This window comes from Catharus ustulatus, chromosome 1 (assembly GCF_009819885.2).
Source record: "Catharus ustulatus isolate bCatUst1 chromosome 1, bCatUst1.pri.v2, whole genome shotgun sequence".
In the NCBI taxonomy this organism is placed as follows: Eukaryota; Metazoa; Chordata; class Aves; order Passeriformes; family Turdidae; genus Catharus; species Catharus ustulatus.
Genome location: NC_046221.1, coordinates 48849618 through 48876424, shown reverse-complemented (window position 1 = coordinate 48876424; position 26807 = coordinate 48849618).

Below are 26807 nucleotides of genomic sequence, written 5' to 3'. Positions count from 1 at the left end.
GGTCCATTTTCCAAGCAACCTGAAGAATATGACTGACCCAAGTGGGGGATCACGCTATGGACTGGCTAGAAAACACCTGAGTTTTAACTTCTGAATTTGTTGTCCTTGCCATCCCAGATAGGCAGCAACAAAAAGAGTTAATATTTCTGTGGTCCGCTTGCAGAGGGTTTGTTACTATTATAGCTCAGTGTGTGATTGCACTGATTTCAGATCATTTTCCTGCTGCTGGTAGTAATGAATTGCTGTAGTTGGTGTTTATACCTGGGCAGGTCAATGGCTGCTTTTGATGTTTTTAAACATCAAAACTTATCATTTTTAAACATCAGTTTTGTGCCATCAAGGAAAACTTTCCTGCCTGTTTCACCTGTGGACTCTTCAGACACAGACAAGAGGCAGCACTAAACCTGAATCTCAGCTTCAGGTTGTTGCTTGTGGTGCATTAGTGAGAGAACAGGAATCATAATTGCAGGGAGGAAATAGTTGCCGTTTAAAGGGAATGGCACTAAAATGTGCAATCTTGTGGTCCTGTCTTGGCTTGCAAAGCACAATGTAAGCAAAAGTATGTATTCTACCACCATCTGTTGAAACCAGGTGGCAAAGTGCTCTTTATTTTTTCCACAACCCATCCTTCCTCCGCGAAGATATCTTCTGTTAATGGGCTACTGAGTTCCACTGCATGACTGATACAATTACATCACCCCATTGTGAGATGCTCCATCCAGGGGGAGAAGCCAAGCACTTCCTACCTAGATAAAATCTGAGATTTGGAACATTAGGGCAGCCTTTCTCCACTGCATCCATAGGAAAACCAGACCCTTCTACATCACCACTGGACCTTTGGAGGAAAACTGCACCCTTCTACAGGACCACTGCTTCAACTGAACCACATCTGTCACTCCACGAGGACTGCAGCCACCATTTAATCGGACCGCTTCCAACACCCTGGCTGATGGGGTGTCTGGTTGCATTCTGACTCTGTCAGTGTTTTGGATTTGGTTTTTTTTTTCTATTTTAATTTTTCATAGTGAAGAACTGTTATTTCTATTCCCATATCTTTGCCTGAGAGCTTCTTAATTTCAAAATTATAAGAATTTGGAGGTAGTGGGTTTACATTGTCCATTTCAAGAAAGGGTCCTGTCTCTCTTAACAAACACCTGTCTTTCAAACCAAGGCAGGTCCTCTGATGGCTTGGGTCACAGCTGGAATAGGATACTGTCAGTTAGCAAAAGTATTTGGCAATTTTGACAAAATTTCCTTGAAGTTATTCCCTTCCTGGATTAAAAATAAAACAAAACCAAAAAAAAAGGAGTAATAACTTTTCCTCCCTTGTCAGGGAAATGAACCAGTGTGCTCATGACAGCAAATAAAGGGAACGCTGAGCAGGGAAAGGACAGTTTCATATACCGTTTGGAATTGCATGTGAGCTAAGACCCTGGTCCACACTTCAGGTCAAGAAAGAAACATGGGGTTGGCATATGGGCTGAAGCTGAGGTCTGGAGCCATGGAATCCAGATTATGTTATATAAGCTTACAGGGTGATTTCAAACTGAGAGAACTGGGAAATACTTGCAACCTGGAAGGTTAGCTGATGCTACCAAAATTAACAGTTACTCCCTCTTAGACACTCTTGATCTTGCTACACAGAGCTTCTGGAGGGCTGTTGCAGACCTAATTCCTCTCTTCCGACTCATGCTTCACGTCCATCCAACTTGAATCCTGGCAAGATACGTTTCTTGGATGATCTTACTCTTTTGTTCCTGTATGCTTTCTTTTTCCCTAAGTATAGAAAAACACAGTACAGAGCAGGCAGAGCAGACAGACAGCTTACACAGTATGGAATAATTCTGACAATTCACAACAGAGTATATTTGGCCTATTATTTTATTTTTGCAATATGTGTAATTTTGTTCAGAGCATAGTAAGAGAATTAGAAATTCAAACACTAAAATCCTTTAGATTTATTGAAAGAAAAACCTTGCTCTGAATCCTAGTAAAAAAAATTATATTAGTATTGGCTTCCTCAATGCTGACATCTTGAGCATCTCATGTTATATTGAGTCTCTTCGATTATTATTAAGGGAAGTGGCAAAAAACTCCATCTCTAAATCAATCTTTTTATACAGTCATTCAGGATCAGTGAGCATAAGTTCATGATGTTGGAAGAGAGAATCATATGGCAAGATATGAGGCAAGTGGTGCCACAGAGCTGTAAGCACATCTGAAACACCAGCTATCAATTACTGCTATTTTTGCAGTGATCAGTTTAATGGGAAAGATTTGGAGACAGGAGCAAGGGAGATTAGAGGTCTTCAACCACAACTGGGAGAACAGAGAGTAAATTAGCATTTGGATTTAAAGTGAGACAGGCTGGATATGAACACAAAAGTGGCACACAGATCTTAGATTTAGAGTGAACCTTGCAAAAACTGTAAGAGCACGTGAGCCAGAATTCTCATGTCCTACCGTACATTTGATTTTTACAGCAAGGCTCTGCTTCATCGCTGAGGCAAGAAAAAGGAATTGAATTTCTCCATATGCTGTCATCTGTCATCCTATCATCTTCTCCTGTAATTTGAAGGTATTTGAAATCTGTAACAGCCTCAGTTTTTAATCCGTAGATATATAGAAATTGGGAATGCCCATCAGTCTGAGAGGTAGAAACAACCTAAACCTGAACAAATAATACAGATTAATTTACCTCATATGCACATATGAACTGCGCTGGCTGCTGATGGCTAACTGTTCTTTCAATTTGTAAACACCAGAGAATCCGGTCTCTTTCTTGTTTGTATTCAAGCTGATAGTAAAAGTATTCACCCAGAAAACAGGAGGTCAGAGATTCCTGGCCCAGGTTGCAGGGAGGTCTGTTTTCCAGCTGGATTCTCAGCCTGGTGCTGTCTCCTGAGTCAGTATCCATGAGTTGGGTGGTGCTTTCTTCCAGCCTTGCTGAATGCTCTGGCAGGCAATGAAGCTCCAGCCTACTGGAGTGCTGCCTGAGCAGCAGAGTCCTGAGCATCACTCACCTTCCCTGCCCAATTCACATCCATGTGTCAGGAGAGGCCGGAACATGCCGCTTACAAGGTTTCTAGGGGCAGTCATCCTCTGCTTTTGGTTTGTAGAGGAGCACAGTGCACCCACTGATCTGGAGGGAAAGCAGGACCATGGCCTGGTGCTCAGAGACTTAATCCTGGCCTGTGCTGACTACGAAGGCCTCCTTAGGTTAAACAAGCCCTGGATGAAAACCAGACACTGTGCTATCACCTCCCTGCTGGTTGCATCATCCAAGAAAGCAGTGAGCTGGGCTGTTTCTTCCCAAAAATTTACCTGGGATACCTGAGCTGGGGAAAAATTTGCAAGGCATCATTGTGTTTTGCTGTGACTGAGGATGGGGAAACAAATCCTCTTTCCCCAGCAGATTTTGGGAAGAAGAGAGTCATGGTATGTCCTGATGCTTTAAGTCCAAAAAGAACATGAAGCAAGCATGCTAACTTCAGTCTCGGCCATGGAGGTTAAAGCTGATGGGTGTTTTACCTGTCATTTATGATGGGCTCTGAAGCCACATTTGATTGATGACCTTGGGGCAGGCAGTGTGAGATGAAGATGGAAAGACTCTCTGGGGAGGCACAGGTGCTGCTCAGATGTGGCGATTTTGATGGTACCCAGGTTCTGCAGAGCTCTGGGGAGTTAGCTGATGCCAGGAGACTCCTGAGGGATGGAGGGGTGGCTGTTCCCACCATCAGCACTAGTGGCAATACTCCCCCGGCGGAGGCCAGTCCCTGAGCTCCAAAGCCAGTGGGGATGCGGGATCTGGGATGCAGAATGCTCCCTCCGCCAGGCTGGGGGAATGTGGTGGCCAGGACAGCCTGCATCTCCTGGGAGAAAAAAAAAGTCAAAACCAAACAACCCAACCAACTGTGTCACTACTACTCGACCAGATCAAACTTCAGTAAGTGAGGGCTTTAAAAATTGCTTTTCCTTTGCTTACCATGGACTAGAAGGCATCTGGTTTGGCACAGGTGACTGCAGCAAATACAATTAAAATTGATTGAGTGCAAACGTTTTAATTGTATGATGTTTTGTCATCGATAACCTCAATAAAGCTAATTTAGTTAAGGAAAATGGGAACATGTTTGGGGACATTTAGAACTCATTCAGACATAACAGGTTCAAAATGTCTCAGCAGAATTAAATCACAGGGGTTCATTGACAATGCTCCCCGTGTCAGGATGACCATAAGCCATACTGTGATCACTGCTGGGTTCATGCCACAGGAAAGGGACTCCCCAATGTGTGTGGCAATAACGGTGCATGGGGATACCTACACATATCTGTATGTCAGGGCAGCAGCCTCTCTTCCAGTTCCCTCAAAACTTCATTGAGTTTCAGCTGGGTTCCTTCTCTTACCATTTCACTTACAGCCTCCCATCATTGTTGGCCCCACCAAGTCCTGAGACTTTCTGTCCATACTGCTCCTGCTCTGTCTGTCCACAGCACAGGGGAAGAGCCAGGTGGGGGCTATTCTGGCACCATGGGACTTCTTTCTGTCCCCTTATCTGAATATGATCTTAGTGGGAAATTTTTCATGTTTCTTCACATGCTCTCTCAGCTTTTATTTTTAGAACACATTTTTCAGGGAATTTTTTTGTTTTGGTTTGCTTTTCTTAATTTTTTAATTGGCTGATGTATCTGTGTATTTAATCATCTTCACTGGAGCTTTTTTCCTCAGTACACAAAAGGATTAAATCATTATATCTCAATAATTTTCAGGACAAGTATTTCCAGAGTTCACTGGGAGAAATCTATGATGGGTTCAACCCTCTTCAAGACTCACTGAAGGTGGGCAAAGGAAAGGAAGGGATTACAATACTCAGTCCCTTCTCTAGAGATTTTACTGGAAATATTATTCTAAATCCTAGTAGCAAAATTTTGCACAACATTTTTCTCATGCTGCAGTTCATTTTGCAGCCCTCAGTTTCTTTCAAAAGCCTCTTTCCAGCCCCACACTGGCTGTAGTCCTGAACTTTCTGTTAGCTCAAACCCAAATCCTAGGCTAATTCACAAGCCAGGACACTAATCCACTGAGACAAATGAGACTGTCAAGATGAGCTCTTAATTACTTTTTGTGATATTTTTACAGGCATGTCTTGGCTTGTAAAGAAGAATGTAACCAAAAGTATGTATTCTGTTGAAACCAGGTGGGGCAGCGATCCTTATCTCCAGAGGGGGTTAGCTTCTGTTAATAGGCCATCTGTTGAAACCAGGTGGCAAAGTGCTCTTTATTTTTTCCATAACCCATCCTTCCTCCACGTAGATATCTTCTGTTAATGGGCTACTGAGTTCCACTGCATGACTGATACAATTACATCACCCCATTGTGAGATGCTCCATCCAGGGGGAGAAGCCAAGCACTTCCTACCTAGATAAAATCTGAGATTTGGAACATTAGGGCAGCCTTTCTCCACTGCATCCATAGGAAAACCAGACCCTTCTACATCACCACTGGACCTTTGGAGGAAAACTGCACCCTTCTACAGGACCACTGCTTCAACTGAACCACATCTGTCACTCCACGAGGACTGCAGCCACCATTTAATCGGACTGCTACCAATACCCTGGCTGATGGGGTGTCTGGTTGCATTCTGACTCTGTCAGTGTTTTGGATTTGGTTTTTTTTTCTATTTCAATTTCCCTACTAAAGAACTGTTATTCCTATTCCCATATCTTTGCCTGAGAGCTCCTTAATTTCAAAATTATAAGAATTTGGAGGTAGTGAGTTTACATTGTCCATTTCAAGAAAGGGTCCTGTCTCTCTTAACAAACACCTGTCTTTCAAACCAGGACAAGGCACTTCAGCACTGTTGCTGATAGTTTATTCACTAGGAACCCTAATCCTTAACTTCAGTTCTCTGTAGACCAGTTTGCCCCTCTTCATCCCCTACATCCCAAGTCTTTCCTATGTCTCAGATGAAGATTATAACCTCAGCCCTTCCTTTCTTGCGTTCTCTCCTAGATTCCCTTCCTTCCCAGGCTCCAGCTACAGGTTTTATCATTCTAACATTAACCTATTCCTATGTCAGTCTATTTTGAAATATCCAATGAAAATCTCTTCAAATATACTGGAACTTTTTTGTCCTAGGGAAGAGCAATGAAAATTCAATGACTATCCAATTTGGAGATAGCTTACTAACCAGTGCCTTGCTAAGTACAGTAATTTCATGATTATAAGCCGCACTGAGTAGAAGCTGCACTTCCAGGTGCCAGTAACTTTTCTTTCTTTGTCCATATATAAGCCGCACCTGATTATAAGCCACATGTCCGGGTGTCAGCACCTGTCTTGACTTACAATATAGGATGTGATAAAAGGTATCTATTCTAACACCATCTGTTGAGAGTTGGGGGCAGTGATCCTTATCTCAACGGCAGGTATTCTGCTAATGGGCCATCCATTGAAACCAGGTGGGGCATTGTTCTTTATCTTTTCACAACCCATCCTTCCTCCATTGAGCCATTTTCTGCTAATGGCCCATTGAGTCCCACTGTGTGACTGATAAAATTACTTCATCCCATTGGAAGTTGCTCCAGCCAGGGGGAAGAGTCCAACATTTCTTACCAAGACAAAAACAGAGGTTTTGGGACACTAAGGGAGCCCTTTCTCCACTGGACTCCAGAGGAAAACTGGATTTCTCCACATCACTACTGGACCTCCGGAGGGAAAATGCACCTTCTGCAGGAGCACTGCTTCAACTGAATTACATCTGTCACTGCAGGAGGATGCAGCCACCATTTAATGGGACTGCTACCAACACCCTGTCTGACAGGGTGTCAGGTTGTACTCTGACTTTGTCAGGGTTTGGAGTTTGTTTCTTTGTAGTACTGTAGTTCTATTTTAATTTCCCTAGAAAAGAACTGTTATTCCTAATTCCTATATTTTTGCCTGAGAGCTCCTTGATTTCAAAGTTATGAGAATTTGGAGGGAGGGGGTTTACATTCTCCATTTCAAAGAGAAGTTCCTGCATTTCTTAGCAGACATCTGTCCTCCAAACTAAAAGAGCAACTTTTTGTTCTTTGTCCATATATAAGCTGCAGCTGATTATAAGCCGCACTTTGGGTTCGGACCAAAATTTTAGTCAAAATGGTGCGTCTTATAATCGTGCAATTACTGTAATGTTTTGGTGGAGGTCCTGCCTTTTCTTAAGCACATCATTTTTTCAGATGTACTGTATTTTATGCAACAGTTAAATTTAAATTTCATTAGAGTGGAGAGGAAGTGAATTAGCTAGCTAGTAAATATGGGAAGAATAATCCAAGCCTTCCCGCACAATGAGCTAAAGATCCAGTGGACCTTTTGGTGGGGCCTGAACTGTTCAGGGAAATGTGTGCGACCCAGTGTCTGGCAGCAGCAGGTGATCTCTAGCAGTGACAACTCAGCAGTTTGGTTTCATCTCCTTTGGGTCAGCCATAAATCTCTGTGACCTGTGAGGAGAAAACTAGATAGAAGTGCATCACATTAGCAGCTGAGGACAGAAAATCAATACAAAGTCCTAGTATACTGGCAAAAAAGTAACTGTCTAGAAACACATTTTTTCCTTGGTGTTCTCTGAAAATGTTGGTTTCAATTAAGTCTGAGAGCAAACTATGAAAAAAATGGGGGAGAAAAGCTCTGGCCTGAAGTCTCAGCAGACAGAAGTGATGTTGTGATTTGAATGTATCAACTGTGAATTAAATTAGTCTTGTTATGTAGTCTGATCTAAATATGATTTATGTATCTGATAAAAAAATAGCATGACTTTCTGTATAAATTAAGACTATACTCACTGGAGGTGAACACATAAAGCCTGAGTTGCCTTCAGGGAACTCCTCAAACTTGTATGCTTTCCTTAGAGAACAATATGACTAATTGAATGAGATCTAGTGTTTAAGAATTACATGTGTCCATAGACTGTCAAAGTCCATGATTTCCACTGCATTTTTCTTTTTCTTTTGTATCCTGAGCAGGAACCTTTAAGTATTGGAACAAAAAATGTGACTTCTTGATAGGTCTTACCAAAGTATATTAGGACAAAGGGTTGATCTCCATTCATGACACAAAAAAAAATTTCAGGAAGTTTCTTTGATCAGAAGGACAGACCAGTCAAAATAGATCAAGAATTGTTGCTTGCAGACACAGGCACTGGTGTTTAATTTTACTCTTTGAAATTTCTGTAACTTAGTCACAGAAGTGGTGCTTAGGGGTCCCATGCAGACCCATTTGACACCAATAGGTGACTAATTCTCCCATTTTTCCTGAAGTGAGTACTTGATTCAAAGCACTAGGGAAACACAAAGAAAACCCTAAAGGGAATGTTGTGCCATAAATCTGCTATTGAAGTAATATGAACCAAAGCTTAAACTAAATGTGAAATTTCCATCTTGGCTAGAAGGCACTACTTGATTGTGAAATAAGTGCTAGGTTGCTGCTACTTAGTGGAACAAGATGGTAGAGTAGTGCATCTCCCCATCCCAAAGCCTGTCTGAGCTGTAGCACCAAAATTATAAAATGCTGTATCCAGACAGATTAATCTACTTTGTGAAAGCTGTACTTGCTCATCCCAGCTGCATTTCTGTCCTTTTTGGTGCGCTTAGCAATCAGCACTTTTCACTATGGTACTTGGCTTTGTGGATGCCCACAGGGCACAGTGACTGGTGTGGTAAGGAAAGTCCCTGGTAGGCAAACTTTGTATGTCTAGATCCTTACTCTGCCACTCAGCATCAACATACTCAGAAGAGGGGAATCCAGTTGAGAGAACTCATGGAGAAATCTCCTCTCATGACTTTATGACTTCTCTTCCTCTCTTTCCCCCACAGAAGACCAGTGAAAATCTGTGGCAGTCCTGCCCAGCTTGCAGCAAATTTGAGATGTGTGGAGCCAGACATGAGCTGAGGCTGCAATGTAGAGGGCTGTGCAGTGGAATTGCCAGCAAGACAGTTAGATTTGTATGTTGGACCGAAGAGCTCATTGGGCATTTTGGAAAACCTGAGACTCTGAGCCAAAGTGAACCATTATGGGAGCCAGCCACTGAGAAGTAGAAAAGTTTCTTCTGCCAGCACTGACAACCTTCCATGGAAACACTGTGAGCTAATTTCCCCTCCTGCTTTTATGCAAAGCATGAATGTGGAGAGCAAACAGGCTTGCAGAGCTCAGAGCAGAAGGAAGAATTCTGGTTTAGGGTGGAAGATGGGAAGCCCTGCAGATCTCTTCCCCATAGATTCCCTTATCTACTTCTACTCTTACTGGAAGAGCCTGTGAGAAAATTTTATATGAGGAAAATACATATTTTTGCCATATCTGTTTTCTCCACTATGTTTTCTTGGAGATGAGCTGTTAATAGACATGAGAGTTTATCCAAGAGCTTTAATCTGGTGCAGATAATCTCTTAGATTACTTCTTTCCTCTCCTCCTCTTGCTAGAAAGTATCTTTGAGACAAGTCCCTTTCCTGCAGTTATCGCAAATGTACACTTGTGTTCTTATGAAGACAATGTACCTTGTGATTAACTGCTACTTTTATGTTTTTCCTTTTTAGTTTCTAATTTAGCTGATTAACCATATGCTGGTCTTATCTTCCCATTACCTGAAGGAGTTACGTATTCTTCTTGTAGAAATTCAGAGTCAAGAATCAAGCTTGTCTACTGTGAGTTTCTCCCTGCATAAATATATTACAATGAGCTGAAAATGTCCTATAAGAAAGATAAATTTAAATTAGGTTTATATTTATCCCTTTAAGTAAAAAAGTAACAGTCAAGGAAAGTTGAATGCTTTAACCAAGTTTAGGACACTGAATGAAACAACTGTTACTATTTAATACCGTTTTATTTGACTTCTTTCACTCATTCAAGACTTTCAAAGTGAACTGACCTTTTCTTCAGTGGAGGTTTCTGGGCATGAAATAATATTGTGGTGGCTAAAATAGCTGCTGCTCACTTTTATCAGAGAAGAGGAACAAAAAGGACTTAAATGTATGTGTAAAAAGCTCAGTGATGAACCCATTTGCCAAACTTCACACGAGTGCTATTCTTTCAGCCATGGCTTTTGATGAGATCTGATTTTGCACCATATTTCCACAAAATATCTCCTTCTTTTTCAGGTAACATTCCTCTTTTAGAGATCCTTGCTTGTTTTCTAACATCCATACCTTCCTTGCTTGCAGTGTTCTTCCTCCACAACTCAATCCCTTTTTTATTAGTCCCAGAGGCTCTCTTCCCACTTCCCTCTTTCCCCTCTTCCCTCTTCAGGAGGTCTGATTTTAACCAAGAGGGGGACTAACCCCCTGCTATTAACCAACAGCAGGAATTCAGGTGTGCCATCCTTACAGGGGAGATCCTCTGCCCTCCACCTACTGAGACTCTGAGTGACTGGGGCTGAGTGGATGGCAAAGGAAAGAGATGGGGTTAAAAATGTATTTTTACTGGTATGAGGAAAAGAATAACTGTGAGTCAAAGCAAAAATTTTCCATCAAAAATAGATGGGGTGGATTGCTTAGCAAGGATTGTCAGCAAAGAGTTCAGCAGATGCCTGGGTAACTGCATTAGAGTAGACACAGCTCCTAGATAGTTAAAATTAGCAGAAACATATCTCACTCTGTATGTATACATAAAAAGAGCACCCCTTGCCTGGGAGAGCTTACAGTCCATGCCTAATTGATAGCCATGTGTTTTTCATTTAAACTCATTGTTAAAACAGAAGAAAGAGTAATTAAATATTTTCAAAAATGTTTAAAAATATCTTGCTTTAGTTTTGTCTTCAGATAAAATTGGCCAGAGAGAGTGGTAAACCTAAGTTGTCCAGTGCTAGCAGGGCTCCAGACAACTCAAATATATGATACTCCTTTCTTACCCTCCCACACCATCCAGCACCTACTGAAGGCAACAGCCAGCTCAGGAGGGGTCATTGCTGGGTATCTCTGTGTATGGTATCTGAACCAGATGGAAGCTGTAAAGTACAAGACACAACCATTGCTCTTTTTGACACAGAAATGAAACTATCTAGGCCAAAGGAAATCTTTTCTACCCACAAAAGTCCTAGTTTCCTATATTATGACCTATATCAACAATATTAAAACTCAAAGCTATATTGTTACACTAATGACTTTGTTCCATTGACTGTACAGCTCAGTCAGTACATACAACATTGCAGAATGCATTTAAAGTAATTCAATTAGATTTAATTGAATTAAAACTATTATTAAATTCTGCCAAAGGTAAGTCTGTATTTTTTTTTTCTAATAACTCAAAAAGCTCAAGTCTGGATGAGTTTAAAATAATAATTCTGCAAGAGAATGATTGAATAAGTAAAAACACACAAACATTTAGAAGTCCAACTAGGTATGAAACTGAACTTTATATATCACATAAATCAGTCATTACAGAAATGGAAATCAATCAGTGTGGGTTTGCTCAACCTTATTTTTGCTCTGCTTTTAAGTATTTAAAGAAAGATTGATTTCATGCCATTTTAATGGATTAATACAGCTAAGTGTGGGGGTTCCTGTGTTAACATTAGAAACACCATTTTTTATCATTTGGCCATGGGGAAAGTCTTAGAGCTCTTTCCCATAGTTATAGCAATCCCCAACACTGAAGGCCTTGCATTTCCTAGTATGGGATTTTAAGTAGCTGCTCTGTTACAGTTTTATAGGGCTTCCAGATACCCTGAGCCAACTGTTTTCAGCCAATTCTTCTTTTCCTTCTTTCTGTCTCTCTGGTTGCAGACATGTAGTGGGCGAGACAGCAGCAAAATCAATGAAGAAGATTTCAGTCCTGAGAGCTTTTTCCATGGAGGCAAAAAGGCAAAAGGAGCCATTCCCTGTAGTGTTTGTGAGACTTCAAATTTGTAACTACTGGTTGCTTTTGTCACAAGCAGAGTACTGAACACACACTATTAATGCAAAAAAAGAAGTGCCAGTCATTTCTGTTTTCCACTGTACAGCAGGAAGGATAAGTTGTTTTGCATCTTCTGTAGCCAGCTATGTTAGATGCAGCTTGGATGTCTGTGATATAGCAAGGGCATGCTCAGATAACTGAGGGGAAGAGTGCTGATGGAAAGGAACTGGGAGTCAAAAGATGGCGCAGGACTGCAGCCTCAGATGTCGCATTAGTTTTGTCTAGTAGCCTTTTTTGTCTTGTAGCCTGTCTCCTGGGTAGGTGTGCAAGGTGTGTACCAGTAAAAGTGTCTTCCAGCAATTACTAGTAACTGGAATGTGAGGAAGTAGTCACTGGGAAACTAAGTCAGTTGTAGCTTTGCTTGGATGCTCATGGAGATGATTTGCTAAAAACTATGAAAGAAGAGAGCTTGAGAGACCTGATTAAAAAAAACTTCTATTATACAGAATGTATTTGTGTGCCTTTTGTCACTGTGCTGGCAACATGGCATTTGTCTGGTCCTGCTCCTGTGTTGGCTGCACAGGGTCATGCATTGCTTCATCATATCTCTTTTCTTGCCAAACAAGAACAGTTTCTCCTGTAGATGGCTCTGTTTTCCTACACAATTTCAGGAGTGCTCTCACTTTGGAAACACCATGCAAGTGACATTGAGCTATTTCTTTATTTTCCTATTCCAGTGAGTGTCATGTTCAGAAATCAGTTATGGGGATCAGATACTCTTTAACATGCTGGTTCTGAAGACAGTTGGATTGTGAATAGTCAGTCACTTTCCACAAAATATATTTTTTGTTAGGACTTACAGTAAATTCACGAATACAAGCCGCACTGAGTATAAGCCGCATCTCTGGGTGTTGGCAAATATTTCGTTCTTTGTCCATAAATAAGCCGCACCTGAATATAAGCCGCTCTGTCGTTCGCAGCGAGGACCCGTGTGCAACAAAGTTGCCAAATACTAACAGAACGGCGGCAGGGCGGGGTTTACTGGCTCAGCTAAGGCTGTGCAGGCTCAGCCCGCTAGGGGCTGCTGACGGGGCCAGGTAGCCCAGCCTGGCGCTGCCGCCCGGCGGGGCCACTGGGGGCCAGCCGCCGCTGCCACTGGGCTCGGTCACCACGGCCCAGCGCTGCCCTGTGGTGGCAGGCAGGGACGGAGTCCCCCTGCTCCCGCGGTGGCGGGCCGGGCCGGAGCCCCCCGCCGCCTCCCAGAGCCGCGGCAGTGGCAGCCCGGGTCCCCCGCTGCCTTTCAGAGCCGCGGTAGTGTCGACTCGGGTCCCCCGCTGCCTCCCTGAGCCGCGGCAGGGGCGGCCCAGGTGCCCCACCGCCTCCCAGAGCTGCGGCAGTGGCGGCCCAGGTCCCCCGCCGCCTCCCAGGGCCGCGGCAATGGCGGCGCGGGGCCCCCCCGTCTCTCCCCCGGGCTGTGGTACAGGAGGGAAGGAGGGAGCTCTCCCACCTCTCTCCCCGCCCCCCGTGCTGCCTGCAGGCAGCCAGGCTCCACCCGCGGTGCAACAGAGTAGCAATTTGTAACAATCGCAAAATGCCGACTTTGCAGCAGCTTGGCTCGGCACTCTGGCTGGCACTTCTGAGGTTGTAAATGTCAGAAAATTATTCACATATTAGCCGCTCCTGATTATTAGCTGCATTTCCGGTTTAGGAGCAAAATCTTAGTCAAATTGGTGCGGCTTGTATTCGTGAAATTACTGTATATTGAAGAGCAAAGGCTCAATGTGAGTGCCTAATAATTGTTGCTTGAGCTGATCTGGGCTGCAGCAGCTGATGTCAAGGCACTGTTCGGAAGGATGAGTGTCTGTCCTAGTTCCTGTGTTGCATCTCCCAACCTGACGTGGGTTTTCCCACTACTTGTGGCATCTCCAGTGATATTAGGGTGCCTAGGGTTAAGAAACTGAAGTAAAACCAGAGAAAGTTTTCACTAATTTTTTGCTGTAGCACCTGCAGAGCCGCTGTTGGTGTGGGATGAACCGCCATTGTGACCACTCAGTTAGCAAAGCTTAAATATTTAGTGAAATGCTGGAGTTCCTCTCTCTGGACTGAGCAGTTGGGTGCACTGTTGTGGCACAACTGTCAGGCCCTGAGAAAGCAGGCCACTGCTGGGGAGGTGTAAGGAAGAAGATTGAGGGAAATTGCATTTTTGAGCCAAATGGACAGAGGGATTGTAAATGTTTAAATCTTGGTGCTCAAGAATAGAGTCTGAACTCTAAACCAAATGTAATGATAGCAGTGAGATCTTTCTGGGATGCAGAATGAATGCTGTCTAAATGCAGACAAGGGATTATAATTACTGGTGTTAATTCCTCCTAATGCCACTGTTGACCAAGATCAGTGAGCACCTTTGTTTGTCCTGTCTGGTTTTTCTACCAGTAGTAGAAATTATACTACAGTGGAGCTAGCAACTCACCTACTCTGCCTGCTCACCTCTCTGCCTGCCTGCTAGAAATGATACTGTGAACCAAAAAACATTTGGAAGAGATGAGAAAACTCTGACAACTCTCCAGCTCCTGAACTGTACATGGCATTTTGTCACTGATGATATACTGAGACATCCATTCAGTGCTTACACAAATTTCTATCTGTTTAGCAAACGTGGTTGCTCAGAGATATTGAAACTCTTTTAGTTTCCATCAACAGAGGGAACATGAGTCAGGAGTGCAGGGTCAGTAGCGTGTGTTGAGTGCTGGGACTTCCTGTTGCAAGCTGCTGTCTTGGTCTCACCTCCATGAAGAGGAAATGGAATCACCAGCCTGCACTCACAGAGAAGAAACTTGGCAAAGGTGCTACATGAAGGTCTAGTGAAGTCACCTGAAGTACACTCTGGGCATCAATGTTTACAAAGGTGTGTGGGATGGATTTGACTATACTCTCAAACTAATTGTGAATGTAAAACATGAGCTGTAGACATGAGCTGCAGTACTGTAGCAATGTATTTGAATAGTTTAGGCCATAGTTTATACCAGGTACACCAACCGAGCCATTTTTAGCTGTTTTTCAGTCTTTTTATCAAACTCTCTGGAATTTGTGAAGGCTGCTGAAACATAAATTGTGCTAAATTGAGAGAGAAGAAACTGAAAAACAGAATACCAAGATTAGAAGAACCAGGATAAAGGTGGGCAATGAAGTGCTGGAGTGTAACCAATCATATTTCCTGCAAGGTGCATGCAGAGCATGTGGACAATATAAGGGCACCAATAAAATAATGCACGATCGTGTGGACAGTAGTTTTAGAATGTATAAGTAGGGTATAAGGTACATGATAAAGTGGCGCCTGCATAAATCTCATTGATTTGTCTTTCAGAAGTCCTTCGTTCCTGCAGGTACACCCTGAAATATTGTCCCAGATACATAAACCATTTGAGGCTGAGCTTAGTCTCTCATGTTTGCAAACATTGCTGCCAACAAAGACCATTCCTAGAGGCATTGTTTTCCTTATAAATTTGCACCAGTATAGAAAGAATAAATCACAGAAGTAACCTAATTGTTTAAACAGTGCAAGACTTACTAAAGATTAAAATATTGTAAATTATATGTTACTTTTAAATGATTACTTAGAGAGATCTGAATATCCAAGAACTTTTCAGAAAGGGCAAAGCAAATGATTACAGGTTGGAAAGTATCTTACAATAGGAGAGATTAAAAAGATTCTGGCTATTTTGTTTCATAAAGAGACTAATAAAAAGTGACATGACAAAGGTATATAAAATAATGTATCACATAAAGAAGGTCAGCAGGTGCTTCTATTTATCCTGTCTTATGAAAGAGAAACAGGAGGATACCTAATTAAATTAAAAGGCAATAAATTTAAAAATGGTAAAGAAAATGCCCTTTTATGTCACATATAGTTAATCTGTGGAACTTACTGTCACAATAAGTAAAGACTTTTAGTTGAATTAAAAAATCTTTTAGGTATCTAGAAAAAGACAGAATTGTCAAAAACATTCAAGTTCTGTTTTCAGGAGTAATTTGGGATCACATAAGAAATGTAAGCACCATGCCAAACTGCTTGCTGGATAATACACAGACCATGTTTATTGTAGGGGCCAAGTTTCAGTCTCGAATTTTTCAATGTAAGAATTAGGATTTTTTTTTTAAACTGGACATCTGAAAAAAGAAAATGCCCCCTTTTGGGGTACCTGGGAAGCTCAGGGGTGAGGTGTGCTGGGGTGAGGCACAAATGTTGCCTCAGTCAGAGGAGGGATGTGAGTTTAGGTCTGTAATATTTAAACTGTGTCTTTGGATTGCCATCTCCTGCTTATTGTTCCCCCTAGGCTGCCATGGAAATTATTTACTTCTTGGACATCCTCATATTGCTGGTGTGTATATAGTTACGATCTGGACATCTCAGTCCATCCCGCTTCAAAGAAAGGGGTCAAATACTTAATTTTTGAAGCCCAGATGAGCACAGGGATGTGGCAGATATAAAGCCAATATTGTGATGCTCTAGGATTTGTACATGAAACTGAAAAACCTGAAAATCAACCCCAGGTACCCAGGGAAGGGAGGTAGGGACTGAAGAGGGAGAACGGTGTTTGGTTCTGAGTTTGTATTGCATTTTAAAAAATATATTTATGTTATAACTAATGTTTTCAGTATCTTCACTGGAGTGAGTCAAATATGCCTTACTTCTCAAAATAATGTTGGAGCACTTACATAGGCTTTTTAGAAAATGTTGTCCTAAATGATGCTTTCATTATAATATCTGTGTTTTTCTAATGGAATAATGAGACAACTGAGGAATAGCAGCAAAAATGGGAATACAGGAGACAACTTCTTCAGGACTATTCTTGTTTTCTCTGTCTGCTTTATGCAATGGAGATGGACTACCTTGGAGCCAAGTGGTTTCAGATCTAAATGGAAAATGTGTTTCCTGATTCAGTCTCCTCTGACTCACTCAACAGTGGATGCCCTACATAGGAAAGGAGATACTCACACAAATTAGGTTTGCAGGGACGATTGGGAGTGTTGAGATCAGTTTCTGGCTTTTGCAACTCTAAAGAATTGCTAATATCTCCTTTCTTCTAACTTCCGCATGTTTAAAACATAGATAGTCCTTTTTTTTTTTTTTTTTCCTTTGTCATGCTCATTCAGTGTACAAATGCCGGGAAACAGGAACTTTCTATGTGAATGCAGTTCTGTAGCCAATACTGGAAATAGAAACAAGTGTAATTAAAAAGCATCTTGAGACTTCTGTAGGGGCTGAAGGGACTTAGGTACTCTTGTTCTTGCTTTTCAAAATTCTACGTAAAATGCTATTGGCATGTGAGTGATGAGCTAGAGATTTTCAGTGACTTTATCATATATTATATTTAGTAATTCTGGACTTGAGATAGGGAAGGTCCTCATGGATCATGAGGTCCAGACTCCTGATATTTCAGGCAGTCACATCATATATTCCTCTTCATTTATCTGGCTGAGTTTTAAAACTAGTTAGGATTTTTGCTTCACACCTCATTGAGTCTGTTCCAGAATTTGGCTTTCCTGGTGCCTGAAAACTCTCTTGGAACAAGATACAGAGGACAAATAATAGTGACAATTAATGACAGGCAGGATTACTTATGAATACTTGTGCTTGTGTGGTAGTCCGTGAAAACAGAAAATACGGGGAAATACAACTTAGGTTCACATCACATGATCCATTTCCAGCAGAAAATAAAATAAAATAAAAAAAATTATGTATCCTGGGCAAAGCATCAGTGCAACTTCATAGAAAATATTGCACATGGCCCTAGACACCCATGAGCACAGGAGGACAGGACAGATAGCGTGCCCAGACAAATACAATCCTTTGGAGAGAGGACTGAGAGAACAGCATTTACAGAGTCTAGCAAAAAGATATCTGTGAAAAGGCTGTAATTACTGTCTGCATACATGAGAGGAACAAAGAGCAATGAGAAAAAATTGTTGTTTAGACTAAAATAAAATTGAGAGCAGCTGACCATAAAAGAGTTTGGCTGGAAATTGGATATTGAAGGTAGGGGTATTCTGGTATGGCTTTCCGGTGGCAGCAGGGACAGCAGCAAACCTACCTGCTCTCTAGATTGTCCTTGGTCAAGTCACTGAAAGACCAAATTTACAACATTCAACTATGACAGCATCAGTGATCCAGAAACTCTCTACTGACATAATTGCTAAATATATGCAAATCTCGCTGCAACTTTACAAAGCTGGATTTTGTATACTAACCAAACAGATATAACACAGCTTCCTCTCTTCTAGCACATACTGTTCTGCTGCCAGTAAAGAGAGTTATCTCCCCTCTTAGCCTTCGTCCTGCCAACCTAAAATATAAGAAGCACTATTTATAAGACAGGTTCACTCAATCCAAGACATTTGTGATGTGAACCTGTCTAGTTTGAACAGATATTTCTTGAATAGCCAGAAAAATTTCCCCCCCAACTTTACAGCTACAGTAGTTTCACGAATACAAGCCGCACGGATTATAAGCCGCACCCCCGGTGCCTCGACAATGTTGCTGTCTTTGTCAATAGATAAGCCGCACCCCGAATATTAGCTGCACTTTCGTTCGTAGCGAGAATCCGTGCGCAGCTTTCACAAATTGGCCAATTAGTAACAGGATCGCGGCATAGCGGGCTTTACTGGCTCGGGGCGGGGCCAGGAAGGCTCGGCCCGCTCATGGTGGCCGACTGGGCCGGGTGGCCCAGCTCAGCGCCACGGCTCGGCGGGGCTGGCCGGGTGGTACTGCCGCCGCCGCCGGGCTCGCTGGCCCCCCTCTCCCGTCAGCACCGCCCCGCTGCCGCGTTCGCTAGCCCCGCCGGCGGGCTCGCCGGCCGCGCCGCGCCGCGTTCCCTAGCCCCGCCGCCGGGCTCGCCGGCCGCGGCGCGCCGCGTTCCCTAGCCCCGCCGCCGGGCTCGCCGGCCGCGGCGCGGCGCGTTCCCTAGCCCCGCCGCCGGGCTCGCCGGCCGCGCCGCGTTCCCTAGCCCCGCCGCCGGGCTCGCCGGCCGCGCCGCGTTCGCTAGCCCCGCCGCCGGGCTCGCCGGCCGCCCCCTCCCGTCTGCACCACCGCCGCGTTTGCTCGCCCTGGCCGGCACTGCAGGCCCCCGCACCGCCAGGCTCCCCCACGCTGCTGGCCCCGATTCTGCTGGGCTTCCCCCGCTGCCAGGCAGCCCCACCCGTCGGCCTTCCTGCTTCTGCCATGCTCCCCTGCACTGCTAGCCCCAGTTCTCCCGGGCTCCCCCGCCCTGCTGGCTCAGGCTCTGCCACCCCCCCTGCCCCGCCCTGCTGGCTCAGGCTCTGCCGCCCGCCCCCCACACTGCTGGCCCCGCCTCTGCCAGGCTTTCCCACCTCAGCCGGGGCCGGCCGGGCTCCAGCTTGGCTTGGGGCTGCCGCGGGCTCTCGCTTCCGTGTTGGCAGCTTTTAGAATTTTGTTAATGTATTAGCCGCCCCGGAATATTGGCCGCACTTCCGGGTTTCCACCAAAATTTTGGTCAAATTGGTGCGGCTTGTATTCGTGAAATTACTGTAATTTTTTTCTAGTTTTGGTTTTATCCACCATCATTTCAACTCTGTTCATTTGAGTACGTTGAGATCAAATTCTGTTAAGAAAATAATTAGTGTACATGTGTTGATACATACTGTGCTGTAGCTGGTTTCAATATAAAGGAAATAAGAGCTTAATTCTGGCTCATTTTCAGTACTCTGGTTTGTAATGGAAATGACTGACACCTGGCAGTGGGCATGGACATTCTAACAATACATATTTCACCAATTATCTCTTTAAGATAAGAAATTCTCTTGTTGAGAGCCTTCTCATAATATATGAAGAATTGCCCTTTGATCCAAGATATAAGTTTTTTTGGAGAAAAGAAATATATATAGGATTTTAATGCAGCCAGTTGAAAAAAAACCCCAAATCTGCTTTGATAAAGTTATGTTCCTCTCATGGACTGGTGGCTTCTGTGATCCACAACATGCTGATGATATGACCCAGGCAGTCACTACCCAATGGTACAGTGGGTCAGCTTTAGGAGAGGAATGGAAAGACTGCCAGGAAGATTTCCATACCTCAGTGAGGCACAATGCTGAGTTTTGAGCCCTCATCACCAAAATTTGGAAACCAAAGCATGCAACAGGAGAACAAATCTGAGAGACCTAAGTCCTGAGAGACCTAAGATCCTTATTCCTGAGATGAAAGAGGTAAAGCTTACAACTTTTCCTTCACAAAGACTTGAGTTCTGAAAGGACATGTTATAGGAACAGATGTTTTCCTGTGCCAAAGGAGGAAAAGAACTATTAAAGTGCGAGGAAAAAAATAAAGTAAAGAGCAGAAAACTATCCAGAACTTTATTCCAAGTAGACCTCACCATTACATCTTGGTCTCTGTGTCTCAGTGGAGTTCATACAGATGGGAGCAACCTCAATTTTTTTGCCTTCTAACATCACTGCAAGGAAATAAATGTATATGGTATAAATGCCCATTTTTTACATGGTCTGAATGCACGTGCCAATTTTAGCATCAATGTACAAAATAACAAGAATAATATTCCTCCTTACTCTTTCAGTATGCAAAATGCTAAATTCTAAAGGGAAAGGAGATTTACCAGGATTTTAGGTAAGACCTGAGAATATTTCCACAAAGTGAGGTAGGAAAATAGGATGAAGGGCTTTGGACTCTTCAGGAGGGATAGACAGAGCACATGAGATGTAGGAGTTGCAATGTCTGTAAGGGACAGGTTTGACTGCACAGCCCTTAGTCTTAGGGATGATGTGATTGAGAGGCTCTGGGCGAGGATCTGGGACACAGAAGGCAAAGCAGGCATCATGGTGCCTTATCTATTGCTCAGCCAAGATTCTTGTTGAAGATGGGCACCTGACTAATAGGCATAAAGAAAAAGCAAAGATGTTCAATGCTTTCAATTGTTTCCATCTCTAATAACACTGATAGACCTGGACTGCCTGGTCCTCTGAACCAGAAGACCATGAGTATGGAAGCAATGACTTTCCTTTCATGGATAATGTAAGAGACCAGTGGTATCAGCTGAATATTTACAAGTCCGTGGAGTTTTGATGGGCTTCATTTTGGAGTAATGGAGTTGGTGGATGTTATGGTAGGAGCCTCTCAATCATCTATCAAATGTCTTGGGAGTCTGGGAAGATTCCTGCTGACCGGAATCTAGCCATTGTTACTACAGCTTAGAAAAAGGGCATGAGGGAAGACCCAGGAAATTGCAGACTGTTAGTCTAACCTAAGTACACCTAGAAAAATGATGGAAACCATCATAATGGATGCTGCTGAAAGACATTTAAAGCAACATGCAATCATCAGACACAGCCAACATTGCTTCACAAGGGAAAGTCTTGTTTAATTAATTTAATATCCTTCTGTGATTAGATCACCTGCCTAGTGGATGAAGGGACAGCAGTAGATGTAGTTTTTCTGGATTTTAGGTAACTCCTTTTATACAGTCTGTCATAGCATCCTTCTGGACAACTTGTCCAGATATTGTGCAAAATGAACAGGGAGACATTACACTGGGTGAAGAACTGACTGGAGGGCAGAGCTCTCAAAAGGTTGAAATGACTAGGGCTATAAATATCTGGCAGCGAGTCACGAGATTGTTGACTCTCTCAAGGGGCAAGAGTCCTTGCAGAGGGATCTGGATGAATTGGAGTGATGGCAAATTATCAGTGGCATAAAGCTGTGCAAGAACAAATGCCGGATTATGTATCTGAGGTGGAGCAACACTGGATGAAAGTCCAAATTTGATGAGTAGTGGCTGGAGAGCAACCGCACAGAAAGAGGACTGGAGGTGCTGGCTGACAGGAGGTTCAACAGGAGCCAGCAGTGTGTGCCCTGGCAGCCAGGAGGGCAAACCTCATCCTGGAGTACATCAAACACAACACAACCAGCTGGTCAAAAGAGGGGATTATCTCACTGTGTTTAACACTGGTGCAGCCTCACCTTGGGTATTGTGTGCAGTTCTGAGCCCCATCACTTAAGAGTAATGTGAAGGTCCTTGAATATATTCAGAAGAGGGTACCAATGATGTGAGAGGGCTGGAAGACATGCCCAGTGAAGAGTGGCTGAGGACAGGGTTTGTCTAGTTTGGTGAGAAGAAAGCTGAAGGACAACCTGGTTGGTTCAAATCTGCCTCCATCAGGGAAGGTCTGGAGTTGACATGAGGAAACATATCTATTGAGAGGGTGCAAACCCTAGTGCAGGCTTCCTGGAGAGAGTGTCAATGCCCCAAACCTATTGGTGTTTGAAGCAGCTGGATGATACCCTCAACATGTAGTCAGGCATTTGGACCAGGTAATTGGTATATGTCCCATCCAGCTGAACTCAGCTCTTTCTCTCCTCTGCAAAAGGAGAGGCACAAGTGAACCATACAAATGGCTGAAATGCATTTTGTATCCCATGTAAACACAAAAAATTACAGTAATTTCACGAATACAAGCCACAGCAATTTGACAAAAATTTTGGTGGAAACCCGGAAGTGCGGCTAACACTCGGGGGCGGCTAATATGTGAATAATTTTCTGACATTTACAATCCCAGACATGCCAACCAGAGTGCTGAGCCAAGCACCTGTCAGTAAAAGCCGGCATTTCGCGATTGTTACAAAGTGTTCCTCTGTTGCCCTGGCTCCCTGCAGGCAGCACGGGGGGCGGGGAGAGAGGCAGGAGAGCTCTCCCCTCCTCTGCCGCAGCCCAGGGGAGAGACGGGGGGACCCCGCACCGCCATTGCCACGGCTCGGGGAGGAGAGGGGGACCCCGCACCGCCATTGCCGCGGCTCGGGGAGGAGGGGGGGACCCCATGCCGCCATTGCCGCGGCTCGGGGAGGAGGGGGGGGCTCTGCCCCCGCCCTCCACCACCGTGGCGGGGGCAGGGGGTGCTCCGTGCCCAGCCAGCGCTGTGGCGTGAGCGGGGCGTGGTCTCCGTGCCCGGCCGGCGCTGCGGCGTGAGCGGGGGCGGGGCGAGCAAACCCAGAGGCGGCGGCCAGCCCCGAGCAGCCCCACCGAGCTGGACCACCTGGCCCCGTCAGCAGCCCCTAGCAGGCCGAGCCTGCAGAGCCTTAGTTGAGCCAGTAAACCCCCCGCCATGCCGCGATTCTGTTAGTATTTGGTAACTTTGTTGCATGCGGGTCCTCGCTGCAAATGACAGAGCGGCTTATATTCAGGTGCGACTTATTTATGGACAAAGAACGAAATATTTGCCAACACCCAGAGATGCGGCTTATACTCAGTGCGGCTTGTATTCGTGAATTTACTGTAGTGTGTTTAACAGATCTATGCATCTTGGCTTCAGTGGGGAGAGGGACTACGACAGTGATAACAGAAGTGGGCTTTTTTTTGCCAAGAGATGTTGCTTGCCTGGCTCTGCTTTGGGCACAGATTTAAATGTTGTAGATCTGAAAATGACCAACCTTTCCACCACACCAGTGTAACCTCCCCTTACTGGTTTTTCAAAGCCTGTGTTGTTTCCGTGGTGGCTCTTTGCCATTGGCCAGCCCAGCCCAGCCTAGCCCATGGCTCTGGTTACTCTTTGGCTTTTATTCAGTCTGTGGCAGCAGAAACCACCCCTTGTATCCCCCCAAAACTGAGTTTGTGTCCCCAGTCCTCTCTGCATGGCCTCATGGAAATTAACCCCAGTCTGCAGAGAGGGAACAGCTAAAAGGGGTGGTCCTGGGTTGCAGGGTTGGTTTCTGCCATGGCCTAAGTAGAAAGGAGTACCACAGGGTTAGACCCTGGGAGCTGAATGGCAGAAAAGGCATGAGGAATGCCCAGTAGCGGTACGTAGTGCATCAGAGTGTGTACCTCAGTGTGTACTTCTAGGGAAAGAAGGAGATACTAATAAGAATGGCACAAAATAGAATACTATAGTTCAACCAAAAAAAACCTCTAATGACCATCTAGTCCAACTGCTTGACAGCTTCAGGGCTGACCAAAAGTTAAAGTATGGTTTTCAGTGCATTGTCCTAAAACTTCCTAAATTCTGCCAGGATTGGGGCATTCCTTGTATAGCTTTTGTGGAAAATATATGACTGGCCTGGGTGGGATTATGTCTGCCAAGGTCTGTTGCTATTCAGTGTGCAGCAACTACTTGGTGTAGTTTGGTGACTGCCAACAGCATTGCTCAAACGAGACACGTGATGGTTAGTGGATGAAGTTTGGAAACGGGTAATTTTGCACAGTGCAGTTGTGGGTTTGCCATAGTTCTCCATGTGGTCATGTTCTTCTGATCATTGGTTTTCAGGTCTACAGCTTGGATGAAAAGACAGAGAAGAAGGCAGGGGAAAGTCAAACAGAAGAATTTGGGATCTTGTATTTCTCGTGTATGCAGGAGATAGGATGGATGCTTCTGCATTGCGACAGGATTCCTCCAAAACTGAGCACAAGGTAATTTCCCTCAGGGACATTAATCCCCAAATCACCCTCCGTGTTTGGATGTTAAGTAGAAATTTCACGCAAACCTCTTAGATTGTATGGTGTCACAGTAAGGGCATTTTTAGTACCATCAGAATTTCTCATGGTGTGACTATTCTGAGGAGGATGTAGATATGCAAAAGTCATTAAAGCAAGAAATGGGCACACTTGACATTCCTAATAACTTAGAGGTGGGGATACAATGCTCTTTTCCTGTATAGAGCTTTCCTAGAGCCCATTTTCAGAGAAGGAAGGGTGGCTCAAGAGGATGAGAGAGGAAAGTGTTCAGTCCTTCAGTTTGGGAAGGAGCAGATTGTCCAGAATTATATGTTAAACCTTGTTTACCTGTAAAAGTGAGAACTATACATCTGCAGATTTTCAGGGAAAATGTGGGAATTCACCATCCCTGGAAGTGTTAAAAATTGCGTATATGTGTCCTTTTGTGATATGGTTTAGTGGGCATGGTGATATTCAAAGATTGGACTTGATCTTGCAGGTCTTTTCCAAACCTAATGGTTCTAATTTTCCTCCCCTGAAAGTTTCTGTAGAAAAACCTGCTTGAAAGAAATCAGCCTACATTAATTTGCTAAGCTGTGCCTTCCATGCACAGAGTTTTGGAGTTTGTTTGTATATACTTAGCAGAGATGCAAAACATCTCCTTCACCATATGCCTTCTCAAGAATAAGGTGAAGGGAGTGATGGAGCAGAGAATCCTGGGAACCCACCGGCACAGGAGAAGTGTGTCCTGATGATAGGACTCCCACAAAGGGACAGCAGACTTACAGCTGCCCACAAGGAAGAAGTTCAGGCCTGCTTCTCTGACACGGATTAGAGAAATCTTCCCTAATTTTCCAGCCCACATAGGGGTCTTCAGCCCACATGTGTTCCCACCAACAGCCCTAAAGGCACCACAGACAGACAGAGTGAAATTACAATTTTGCCTTGTGATTTCTCTTTCATTTTACTTGCTGATTTGTATGGGTTTCAAAACATATAGCTTGAAAGGTGATATTTCTTCTTAAAGGATGATGAGAGCAAAGGGTCAAATCCTTGCCATGTTTTTGTTTTCTCCTTTGTATGTTGGATGCATTCACTGGCTCGTGTTCCAGAGTTGTGATTGGCATCAAAGCTGGCAGTGACAATTGTCTCTACTGATTTCTAGACTTCATTAAATTAGATAGTTAACATTCAGAAAAAGGCTTTGCTAGTTTCTGCCAAAGTGAATTTCCTTGATTTCCTCTCCAGGCTTTTTCCTCCCCTGCCTGGTCCTGTTGTGGTTTTCTGAGCTGACACAACATAATAATGGCTTTTTGTGAGTTTCCTGCAGGTCACCTTCCAGCTCAGGGCTGGGGCAAAAGATTGAGGTAGGTAGGACTTGGGAGCATGCCCCAGCCAGGGGTGCTGCACAGCCCCTTGTCTTGCAAAGGGGTCACGATATGCTACTAGCCTTTGTTTTCAGTTTGACTCCTGCACCTGGAGAAAGAGACGTTGTTTGCATTCTATATTCCCTGGAAATCCTGCAGGTAACCACATGGCAGGTAATGCCTATTGCTAGTAGGGAGTGAGAGGCAAGGATCTTTTTCTCTTTGCATACAGGAATTTACTGCTTTTGTGGTAAAATAACTTTTAAGGACCCATGACGGTAATTTTTCTTTAGCATCCTATTAAGTTTTTCTGATTTTCAGGCCATCATAATGCAGCACTGAGGTCCTGGGCAGTGGGTCTCCTTTAATGCAGGGATGTGATCTATTCATTCTGCTAATGGTCTAGAGCTGGTGATGATGTGGAGGCTTTCACTTGTCACCCCAAAGCAAGTTCAGTTTCTAGCTGATCCACAGCAAAATTGTTTTTGCACTTTGTAATTGTGTGTGTCTGAGAAATGACGGAGAAGTGTGCACACAACGTCATTATGAAAGCAAGATGTTGCACGACTCATACTGAAGCATGTGGAGAGTCCATCAAAAGAAAACTACCTGGCATTCAAAACTCCTCCAACAGAGAGGCTGCATGCACAGAATAGACGCTAGGTTGGGTCTCAGCCTAACCAGTACTAAAAACACTTATTGAAATATTTGAAAGGTTCGTGGCATGCAATACCCTAACTAAAAATATCTGGTTTTGCTGATATGCTCTTTTAGCTATTGATAATAAGTGATGGAAGTGCTTGCACATGGGGTAACAGCAGATATGGCTCTTCCAGTCAGAAAATCTAAAAAGACCTATTTCAATTTGCAAAGTTGTACATGTTCATGCTTATAGAGGGGAGGTTTTAAAGATTTTTGATTGGTGCTTGATGTTAATTAATATTTCTAAAAAGCTGTTTTTTTACTCACTACCCATCTTTTCTTGAACAGATCCCACTCAATAAGGTAAGCATCGAGACTGTGCTCATCCTTCATCACCATTAAAAACACTGCATGAACTCTGCCATCCCGACCACTATTTTTTGCCAGGCTTCTGTGAGTTTTTTTTACTCACTCTCTGCTTATATGCTATAAGTG